Genomic DNA, 12088 nt, shown 5'->3' on the forward strand with positions numbered 1-12088 from the left:
ATTGTAAATCCTCCTGCGCTTGTGCATGCTATTTCTCTTTATTCCTATCCTAATTCACATTTGCTATCCCCTAGACCAAAATACTGATGTAAATAAGCTTTTTACTTTCATTTTTCAAAGTTATAGCTCTGCACAGCATGACACAAAAAATCCACAACTTTGTTTTTTTCTTTTTAAAAGAGAAGTGTTTTTGTGTTTTTTTCTTTTTCTTTTTTCTTTTTTTTCCAAGGGAAGGTGTGGTTTGCATACAAAAGGTCAAATGCTCCCTCTCACATTCGATTCATTTAATAGCAGGATGCTCTTTCTGGCCATCTGCTTATTGTTGAATTAATTGTCAATTAATTGTCTCTTAATTGAAGCATTTGTTTCCAATTTTCAAAGATTAGCAGGGTATTAAATGAGAGAGGTCAACACAATTTAGGAGAATGTTTTAAATTTTGCTTATAGAAGCTGGGAATTGTAGCTTTCATTAAACATCACTCTGGTATAATTTGTGTCATTAAAAGTGGCAATTTTAGCCAATTACTACAGCTGTTTTGAGTTTACTTGCTTGAATGATTCCTGATTCCAGGACTTGGGAAGATCTAAAATCTCACTATTGCTTCTTACTGCTACATTGCAGTTTAAAAATAGAATTAATCATATAAAGAAACCTATTAAAGTTATTTTTTTACTGGGAAATATAACTCTTTAACAAACAAAACAAACAGATGCTAATATCTGTTCATAAAGGCAGACACTAGAGCCTAATTAAGTGGCTTTTAGATCAGGGCATGCTTGCAAAAGGCTGATGAGGTGAGGGTGGGAGGGTAGGGGAAGCATGAGCTGAGCCCAGACTCTGCATGAGGTATGGTAAAAGGGTTCCAGATGCCTAAGGGTGATCTGCAGAGGCCAGAATCCAGCATGGGGAGCACAGTGTGACAGAGTTGTGGTGGGTGTAATTGCACTGGGCAGATTATTAATGTGCTTAAATATAAAGGGACTGAGCTCTCAAGCCTGAGGACCATTAGGTCAGCCTCTCTGAACCTCAGCACAGCACCAGCCATTGACTTTCCCATCAGCTCTTCAGGTGTGGAGCCCCGGAGGCTGGGCTTGGCTGATGAATACTGTACAGAAAGTACCTAATTAATTCCATGGCTGCCCAGCACTGCTGGTAGCCATTGCTTTAACTTTTTGCTTCAGTTTTACATTCCATTAAGCAATTTATATGCTTAGATTGAATAAGGCCTTGATTCCTTAATGCATTTGCTTATTAAAAGGAAATATTAGTTTTGGATGATATATTTTTGAAACAACTACGGTGCTTTAGTCCCCAGAAATTTTCATACTAGGGAAAAAAACAACAAACAAACAAACAAAAACTGCCTGAGTTTAGTTCAACCTATAGCCTTATTACTCAGTGATTCAGCAGATTCCAGGTGAAAATCTTCTACATGTGGGGTTTGATATTGCAGGTATTTGTGTACTGAGTAATTTTAGTAAAGTTAGAGCCAGTAAAGCAACGTCTGTTCTCTCTACCTTGATATTACTTAAGAAACCACTGTTCTCTCCCCAGATTTTAGGATGCAGACCAGAAAGCATCTGTTTTTCCCAGTATCAATGCCTAGACATCAGCAGTCTTGTACAGAAACTGATACAAGCGTTCATTTGATCACATTACATCCACTATCTAATCACAGAGAAAGGCCAAGCTAACGGAGTTTGGGAGATCAGAACTATCAGTGCCCCAGTAGATAATACTGATTGCTTGGAGAATACATTATGCTCTGTCTTATTTGATAGAGAAGAAATTCAATTTGATTTGGATGTTTGCATGCACTTTGTCTGTATGAGGATGAATGTATATTCATCTGTCCCCTTGTGGGGAAACTCTACAAACTCTGCCCTTACCCAGCCCAGACAGTCTGATTTGTCTCTTCTCAGACATATGAAGTGGTGTGGTCAGAGTAGTCACAAGGCGAGCCGGTTCATATCAGATAGACTGTGATTAGCGTATTTTACAAAGAGATAAACAAGCCATTGAGAAATGTAAAACATTTCCCAAGCTACCCTTCAGCCCTGGGGCACGATGTCCTGTGGCTTCTCTCCTGCTGATTTATGGTGCGGCCTGCAAAGGGCAGCTCTGACAGAAGGCAGGAAACGTGCAGAAGGAAAAAGGATCGGGCGTTTGAGTTGGGAATTTTCACTTAATCTGTGGAGAAATGAATCCAGAAGTATGGTAAGATGGGGAATGCATTATTTCCTCTCCCTGGCTCTGCAGTTTGTCAGTAAATTGCCTCTATTGTGTGTAATAAGTGTAAAGAGGAGGATGTTAAGGCTGCCAGTGAGTATCAGGGTCCGAATCGGAGAGTTTGGATGGGATCATGACTCCTTCTACTTACAGCAATTAACATACCATATGCAGTCAGGGGAGAACAAAATGATAATGCGTATTACAAAAGACCAAATCTGTGGCATGTTATATAAACCAGGAGAAAAGATAAATCTGCTCTTTACTTGCATTTAGCGTAAACCACAGAATCCAACAAATCCTTTCAGACTAAGCCCATACTTAACAGCTGGGAACCTGTTCTCACTGGGTCATGCCTGCTGGCTTCACATGATTTATTTCTGATTTCCATAAGCATGAGTGGAAAATATGGCCTGATTGCTTTTACTGAATAGTTACAGAAATGGGTTACAGTATTGTAAAGGTCGTTTAGTGGTTGTACATTGAGCTCTTTCCAAATAGTCATCATTTGGTTAATGGCACCTACACAAATTCACCAGAACAAAAGCTTCAAAATAGAGGATATTATTTATTTTTAAATAATGTGCTTTGTTGAAGTCCTCATCAAATGCTGTGTAGAAACATCTGGCAGAGAAAGGGAAAGATTTTAAATAAACTTTAAAGGGAGTAGACTCTACAGCTGAAAAATAAGGATTATGTAAAATGGAAAAGCATGTATTTTCTATTCTGTTGAACATTCATAAAAAGTCTGTCCCTCAGGTGTTTATCGATTTACTTATTAAACATGAAAAATCATGTTAGATTGTATGCATCAAAGTTCACGACAGGGTTTCCATTTGCAGAAACTTTGGGGAATTCAACTCTCTGATAACCTAATTATCAATGTCGTATATTTTCTTCTACCTGTATCCTTTTATAGATGAGAATGATGTTTTACAAATGTTTTTCTAGTAAGGTTTCAGTACACTAAGTAAAATCAATCTTCAACCACAAAAGCTGACATCCTCCCAAAAATATTGCATTCCCTGTCAAGATTAGTTCAGATGAGACAGGCTTATGCATTTTGTTGACTAATTACAAAATTAGCAGGTTTGCTATGCAAAGTCTAAGGAACCAGTCTGCACCCCATCTACTAAAACCCAAATGGTTGACTCTGTCAAGTCACTGAGGACAGCAAACAAGATCGTAGAATTATTAAGGTTGGAAAAGACCTCCAAGATGGTCCAACCATCCCCCTATCACCAATATCACCCATTATATAATATTATAGAATCATTAAGATTGGAAAATGAACAGATGAACGTCAGCTTTTTACCTTTTTTAACTTTTACAACTTTTTAATGTGGTCTGATACATTGAGATTCTGTTGGGTCAATAGATCTAGCTCAGGGAAAGCTTCAGATAACTACTCTCAAATGCTTTCATTAGCTATGCATTCTTGCAAGCATGTCTTCACCCAAATTACTGTTCTATATTTTCTCAAACTGATATCAGCAATTTTCAGCTTATTAGTGGAGTTGAAGTACGAACAGAGTTTCTAACAAAGGCAATTCCTGCAGGTACCGTAAATGTTCTAAATGTTGCAAAATATCATTTTCTTTTATAACTAGGAGGTAAGGTTATTAATAAAGTCCTTATAGACTTTGATTAATGAACCTCCACCATTCATTCCCTTATGTCAAGCAAATTTCAGAAGCCTGCATTTTTCTTAACACAAAATTTAATCTTTCATATAATCATTGCGTATTGCAGCTGTTAAATGTTGCTTCTTTCTGACATCCCTTTGAATTGGCAAACTGTTAAGATACAGATCATCATGGGGTGCCTTTACTTTAAATGTTTAGAACCTCATTGCATGTCTTTGTAAATTGAACACAACAATTCATGAGTTTTACCCTGGCTGATATTAAATAGGTGTCTTGTTCCCACTGTGAGTGAAACCCTTGCAGATGAGAAAAATGTGGGATGTGTGATGTGTCACCGCAGTGTAAAAATTGTCTGGCTTGTGTTACAAATGGCTTTATCTGCTTCAAAGCCATTGAAGAGAAAAATTGCCTTAAATGATTGTGGATTAATGTTCTGCCATATAAAATAAGAGGACTGTCAGCTACAGACCACTGAATGTAACAGGTGACTTGCTCTTGAGGCATCTGTCAGTAATATTGGGGGAAAAAAGCTGTGTTGTCAAAGAGGACCTCAGTTTGAGTGACATAATACTGGAGGCCTCATGCTGCCAATTCTAAAATGTTCTTGGAATTTATAAATATTATCAATGGCAAATTCCTATTCCTATCTGTTACATGTGGAGGTATTCTATAAGAAATCTCACCTTGAAAGTGAAACAGATACTCATCACATAAATAAAAAATAGTTCTTGGGCTGCTGACAATAATCCTAATTTGTTTGATTTAAATATGTGGGAAAACTGAGTTTTTATTTATGTTAATGTTCTCAAACACATAGGCTCAGTACATCACATCATAGGCACTTTACAAGGAGTGTTTTCACATTTTGGAATCAGTCATAAGCCTGGAAAAGCAGGACAAAGAAATAAAATGTGGGACATTAAAGTGAAATGAATAGATTTACACATAGAGATTAGCAGATCCGCTGGCTTCATTTTATCCAAAACTTGTTAAAGGATTTTTGAGGTGTTTGCATTGATTTCAGTGGGCGGCTTCATGCAGCAGCTATATGTTCATGAAGCATATATTGCATACAAAATATCTCTACTGGCTGAGAAGTATTTTAATTGTGAAGTTAAACCTTTCAGAATTAAGAAATGAGAAGTGTATAATTGTACGTGCAATTTTATCTCTCTTCTTTCACATATTTATCCTGTGTATGTCAGATCTCATCTAGGCTGCTGTGAGGGTGGTGGAAGTGGCCAGGGTGCTTTGTGTGGCTTGTGATGGTCTCCTCCTGGTACAAGGAACTATCCAGCACTGATGCAGGTTCTGCTCAGTCTCTCAACAGCCCTTTTTATCGCCCTTCACAGAAATGGATTTCACACTTCTGTGATGATTCTTTGAAGCATATCCACAGGTTTATCTGCTGATTTGAAAAACAGTTAATGTTTCAGAACTTATTCATTTATTTTATTTTTTTTTTATTTTAGCTCTGACATCTCAAGCAATGATGATAATATTTCCTTGGAAGTGCTCTTAAGCTTGATTTTTCATCTTTCTGCTTCTGTATCAGGCTTGGGAGGAAGACAGCATTGTGCTTTGGCCAGCAGTGATGCTGAGATCTGTAACTCTTCAGCAGATGCTCAGGCTCTAGCTCTGGGAAACACATTGTAAGACAACATTGTCAGGGTTTTTATCTCCTTTTACCACTGTTTTCTTGAAGATTTGTACACCCAACAAAGCTGCTCTCTGTGTGAGGGGCACGTAAGAGGATGTAGGCTCAAGTCAGGTTGCTTTCTCCAGGCAGGCGGCTGCTGCCTTTCCCTCACCTTCGCAGTGCCACAAGCCGAGCCAGCCACTCTTCTCGCTCGGTTGTTTTATAACTCCTCACATCAGCTCATCTTGGAAACAGATGAGCATTAATGCTGCTTTAAGAAAGAGAGCAGGAGCATGTAGGAAGTTAGCTTACAACACTTTAAATTATCATGACAGTGTGATGGAGCAGTGACGCTGCTGTGACTTGTAGATGCAAATCTGCTGTAGGCTGTATTATATCTGGTGCCCAGTTACAAGGAAGATGTGCTCTACTTAAGACATACTGCATAGAAATGCCCACTTTTCTACTAATAATTTTTCAGAAAAGAAGTGTTATGGAAGCCAGCAATCCCTCTGGATTGACTCACTGAAATTGACTGATCTTTCAACAAAGACTTCAAAAAGAGATATTTCTGATAGTTGGTTTTTTTTTTTCTCTTTTTTTTTTTTTTTCCCAGTTAATCAGGAATGTTGTCCTAATTGCCAGTGTCACACCAATAAAAGCACTACATTATAACATAACTCACGACCAGGAAATACCACCTACAAACTAAAGGCTGCATTAACAGTGTAGCTACTCCCCTACGTCCAACTGATGTGTCAAGGCACATATAAGGCTCTGATTAAATGTATTTGTTTCTTCAGTCTCATTATAAAGAAAAATCACTATCAAATTCATTCATTGGGAAAAGCTGTCCCAAAGATGATCCCTGGAGCTCTCAGAAGAGCTGACTCTAAGTGCATGTTGCACAAAGAAGCAAGGTGAGTGCAGGCTGGGTCTGGATGGGCTTTGATCACAACACACTACACACGCTTTTCACCACAAAAGATAAGAGAAAAAGACTAAATTTGCAAAATAACTGAGTGTGTTGGCAGGAGAAATGTCTGTCTCCAGACCGGTGATTCCGTTGTTTCAGCAGGAATCTCATTTGATCTAATTAACAAGGGCTAGGGACAAAAAAAGGGCAAATCCGAGAAACAGACTCCTTTTTTAGCTACTGTGATTGATCTGAAGCATTGCCAAGGAAGCTCCTCCAGTTCCTTCCTTCGGAAGTACAGACCGTGCTTCTCTCACAGCATCACACCTGTGCTACAGCATTTACTTCACTTTTTAAGTCCACAGAAAGAGAGGGTAACAGGAAAGAGGAGGCGTGAGACATAGATTTTTAGTTGAATCCTTTTTATCTCTATTGAGAGCGAGGCAAAGCAATTTGTCTGAAGGATTCAAAGACACTGAGAGGAGTATGGTTATCAGACGTGTTCAATAGCTGCTTTTGAAACTCTGTGAAAAGTTTTCATTAAGGAGAGCAGTCTGGCAGGTTCACCATCCGAACCAGCAAGGAGCGGAGGTGGGAGGAGAGTTACAGGACGTGCATGAGAGCCCTGGCGGGATGTTAGCCCTTCCTTTTTCAATTAGCCACCACAAAACTCGTCTGCTGTGCAGGCTGCATCACAATACCTGCATCTCGTTGGGTATGAATTACAACACTGCAAGGGAGGGATCCGACAGCATCTTCTGGATATTACTTTGCTGACTTATTCAGGGGAAAACAAGAGTTTCCACAGTTTTCAGGCTCTGGAGATTCCAATTAACAATGATAGGATCTTTTAAAGTTATATTAAAACCTCTTTCTGTGGGATGATCCTAATGCGTCTGTATGAATATACAGAAACTTGAAACAAAATACACGTAATATCAGCAAAGGTAGATTGTTTGAATACATAATAGTGAAGATTTGCAACCTAGGAGTTTTATTTAATAATCATTTTAAAAAGGCACCTAAAACACTTGAAAATATTTAGGGACAAACTGATTTTTATTTTTTTTTCCTGCAGTAAATAATAAGTAGGTCCTTTCCCAGAGGCAGCCTGGCAGCTGTTACTAGTGTTTTCTTTGCTTAATGCTAAGCCCGGTGAGCTCCCCCGTGCCAGTAAGTTGGAGGGCAGGGAACGTGGCTAGCGGCCGCAGCCAGCAATCCGTGTTATTCCTTGCCCAGCTGTCTGGCGCTTTTGAGCCCTTTCTGTCTGTTTTGAGTGATTAAACCCAGATTTCTAGGTGCCAGTCAACATGTACTTATTTCATGCACAAATAGAAATGCAAAACACAGAAAATGATGGGTGAAATGGCAGAGGACTTACGGGCACAAGTATCATTAAATATTTTGAATATTTTAACGTTGGCTCTCACCAGTTTTGCACACTAGACTACTTGATATGTTTTGGGTGAGACTCGCCCATGGGCCCCATGCATTTAGAAAGCTGACGACTTCGTGGGGAGTGCCAGTGGGGAGCTGCAGCCACGGCTTGTCCTCTGCATCATGGTTTTGCATCTCTTCTCTGCCTCCTGTCCACTGCTGGTGATATTTCTTGTAGGCGGGACTCACCCAGGGCTTTGTTTCTCCTTTTTCTCTTTTTATGTCAAGGATATCCTCATTTTTCTAACCGGAGCCATTTACTAACAAATAGCTTGTGTTTCTCTGAGAGCCCTCGGTGTCCTCTTGTGCTGTTATGCCCTGTCCTGCCTCAAAGCCTTTGTAATTTTGCTTTGTGTCTTTGGGCACCCAGGTGAACCATGGCAAATGTGTGTTGATATAGCAGGACTAATCCGGTCCTGGAATTTTGTGGATAAATGCATTAGTAAAATAGTGGATATGCTTAGGGCAGAAATAGAAGTGATTGGTCTCACCAGTTTGTAGGGAAAGGACACAGTTACTGTGACCTTTTATTGCATTATTATTTGCAAGACTTGCTTTGGGAAACACATCTTTTTTTTTTTTTTTTTTTTTTGAGGAATAAGTGAAAAAGTGTGCTTAAAAAGCACACCAAATAGTAATAAATGTCATGCTGCATTTTGTAAATATATATATTTTTTCCTGTATTGCTTTCTATCCCTACACACTAAAATTTTGCTGATGTTTTTTGGGTCAGGGCGAGCATAAAGGTGTTTCTGTGAATCCTAAAACTTCTGCACATGTTAGGATTGTGTTATAAAGCAAAATGTGAGGTAAGTGGCCCACACACACTTGGTGAAACTCCTGGAGAGCACTGTATCTTGCTTTTCTCCTACCTGCTTGGATCTTTTCTATTGTGCCCTGGTAATGTCAGAATAGTTTGTACAGCCACTATTTTATACCTTTGTGAACAAGGTCTTTTATCTAATAAAAGCACTTCAGTAGAATACGTTACTTCTGAGAAACAATAAATAACATTTTTGATGCACCTTAAAAAAAAATTCAGCGTGTGTCCCAGTTAGATATATTTAATACACCTCTTTGATAGCAAAACAAAAGAACCGTGTGAGCAAGCCATGTTGCAGATATATTGCCATTGTTCCTGCAGGGTAGGTGATTGTAATCTTTTATAGTAAATTTAAAAAAAATGAACTGCACCAATAAATTTCATGTTTTACAATGAACACACTCAACATGTTAATCTTTTATACAGTCATTGTCCAGAAGAAATATACACGGTAGACAGTTAAGACGCCCCTGTACGGCACCAGGGCAATATGCCTTCTATTTCAAATTAGGGTAGCCAGGCAGTTTTATTCTTTAAGGCTGCTGTAAAACCTTATCTAAATGAAAGATATTAAATGGTGAAGTTACATAAAGGTATATTTCATTACAGTGTTACTGGAAGGTGATTCTGTTTTTTAACCCTTCAAGTATTTCTGAGGGTTTAGTATAAAGCTAAGGAATTTGTACTGGCCGAACAAGCCTTGCACATTTATGGCTTAATTGAAGATAATTGGCCTGGCCATCGAAGTGTTGACCTCAACATTCCAAGCTCGTGACATATAAAGGTTAACTATCACTTCCAGTAAAACCTTCCCGAGGAATTTAAAAGTTGCAATGCAAAGTTTGAAAAGACATCTAATTTTCTTGCTGACTGCAATTTTGCTATTTTTAATTTAAAATTAATCTGGCATCTGATTATATTTATAACATGTGTGCCCTGACCAAAAATTATTAAAGCACTTAATGTTACTTTAATAACTGCATAGATTTTTGGTGTTTTTTTTTTTTTTTTCTCCCCCTTTCTCAAAATGGTTACTGAATTGTTAAAGCTATCTGTGTAGCATAATTACTGTGAAAATGAATAGGAAAATATGGATATTCTTCTATTAAAAAAAATGTTTAATCTGCTTATGGAACAAAGAAAATTAAAATAACCAATATTCAAAATAAGCAATGGGATATTCATAAATATTTAACATTGCTACCTCAAAACCATATACTATGATTTAATGGCAATACTTGTATGACATACTTTATTTTGTGGGCTGCTCTAATAAATACTATGACTGAGTTAACTCTGAGCCGGGGTTAGGTTGAACTTGGATCCTGTAGGTAAACTGTATCAAAAAACTAACACTGCATCTTCCAGTCACAGGTTTGCCATGGGGACACATTGGATTTTCTAGTGCTGTATGTACCACCCAGAAGCGCTATATATTAACTTGTATCACGTTTCTATAAGAAAACAAGATTTTTAGGTATTTATGACTAAGCTGTAAAGCTTGTTTCTGAGTGAAATGCAGGGACTTTCATCTTATCTAACAAGTTTGCCTCTCCCGTCTTCAGACAGAACCAATTTGTTCAATTACATTGTGTGGTGTTTGCGCTGCAGTTAATAGTTACAAACACATGAAAGATTGCACAGGTAATAATTGCACTGGACATATGTCCATACAATATGGGCATATATGCTACTTCAGATGCGGATGAATCAGGCTGTAATTTCGCAGCTAGTTTGAACAGGTCCAAGTACAGATTAGCATTGCATATATCATCCCTTCTTCCCTAATTCTGTCTGTGTAAAACCTCTACTCCTCTCCCACATGAGCCAACAGTTCTGCTTGAGTGACATTATAGTGAGCTGGAGCAGGAGCGGATATGGCTGAAAATGAAGATAGATTTTTTTTTAAAAAAAGAGAGTGAAAAGAAAACAAAAATTCAACCACATGAATACCAGTGCTGGCACGCGGGAGAGGGACTGGACTCATGTGGCCAAGACAAGAGAGGATCTTAAACCAGATATAAAACTGTGTTCAATTTTATTTCTTTTTCACAGCAAGGCCAAAAACTTCATTTCAAGGGAAACGGGGAAGGATTTGCTCTATTTTCCCAATGGCATGTACTGTTCATCTTCAGTTTTTACTGTGTTATGAGCTGCCAGGGGTCATTTATAGCCACATGAATAATTAGAAAATGTTCTTATGCAGGTGGATGTGTTCTATGCTAATCACATTTGTCCTTCTAAGGTCAGAGGAAAAAGTGGAGGAGAAAATGCAATTTTTCACAACACACTGTTAATTACTGTAGCATCTGATTTCAGGGACTTTTAAATCCAAACACCCCTTCTTACTCAGACTTGGTAATAAAGAAGTGACTTTGAAAGAAAAACTTTAATTTTCTGCACACACATGTGGCTGTTCCCATCATGACTCCCAGAATTCTTACATTTCCCTAATTATTGTTAGCATTCTTATTCAAGACTCATTTTATGGACCCCCATGTTACAATGCTTCATGCATGGAGCCACTGGTGGTTCCTGATGGAAACCCCTCCAGAGGCAGGAGAAGGCAACCTGGCTGCACACCTCTGCGATGCTGCGTGCTCACTCCAACCCAACCACAAACAGCACTGCCATAGCTCTCAGGAGTTTCTGACTCTGTGACTCAAATAACTGCTTTCATGAGTAGCGATTGCTATGGCTCTGAGGACTTTTAGCCGCACATTTACTTATTTATTCATTGTTTCTGTAAAGATTTCCATAAAGACAGCTTTCTGGGGCAGGAAGGGTACTACTCCAGCAGCAAAATGGCTCAGAGTTTTCCCCCTGTAGTGGGACAACATTTGAGAGGTTTTATTGGTGGCATTTATTGTCATTTTGCACTGCAGGAACTGTAAAAGATGCCTGCAGTGAATCTGAGAGCTTGGCTGGGAGGACTGGCCGTTAGCTGCAGACACTGCATCTTAGCACTGCTTTGAGAGACTTGAAAACAGTAATATTTTATGTGGGATGCAGAGCAAGATTAGATATTTACTAATAAAATGTTATGATGACCTGCAGTGAGGTGCTTTTCCAACCTACCCCGGGGACATCAAAATTATGGTGGTGCCTTTTGTAAAGCTGTGATCAAGCATTTCTGTAATAAACCCTTGTTTCAGGCACTTGTAACAAAATGTAGAAGAATAAGGGGGCCCGTTTTGGCTTAAGCCTGTCATTCTGTAGAAATACATCAGCACGCGTGCAACCAATTTTCAAGTCGCTGACCTGCAATTTTTTTCAAAATGGGAAATGAGTTGAGAATTGTCTCAGGCGGTTATTTTATTTTCAAAGGTGGGTTAATATGTCTAACAGACTGGGGCAATTTGAGAAGCTGACCAGAGCTTCAGCACCTGTGTTAGTG

Source organism: Anser cygnoides, chromosome 6, assembly GCF_040182565.1.
Source record: "Anser cygnoides isolate HZ-2024a breed goose chromosome 6, Taihu_goose_T2T_genome, whole genome shotgun sequence".
Lineage (NCBI taxonomy): Eukaryota > Metazoa > Chordata > Aves > Anseriformes > Anatidae > Anser > Anser cygnoides.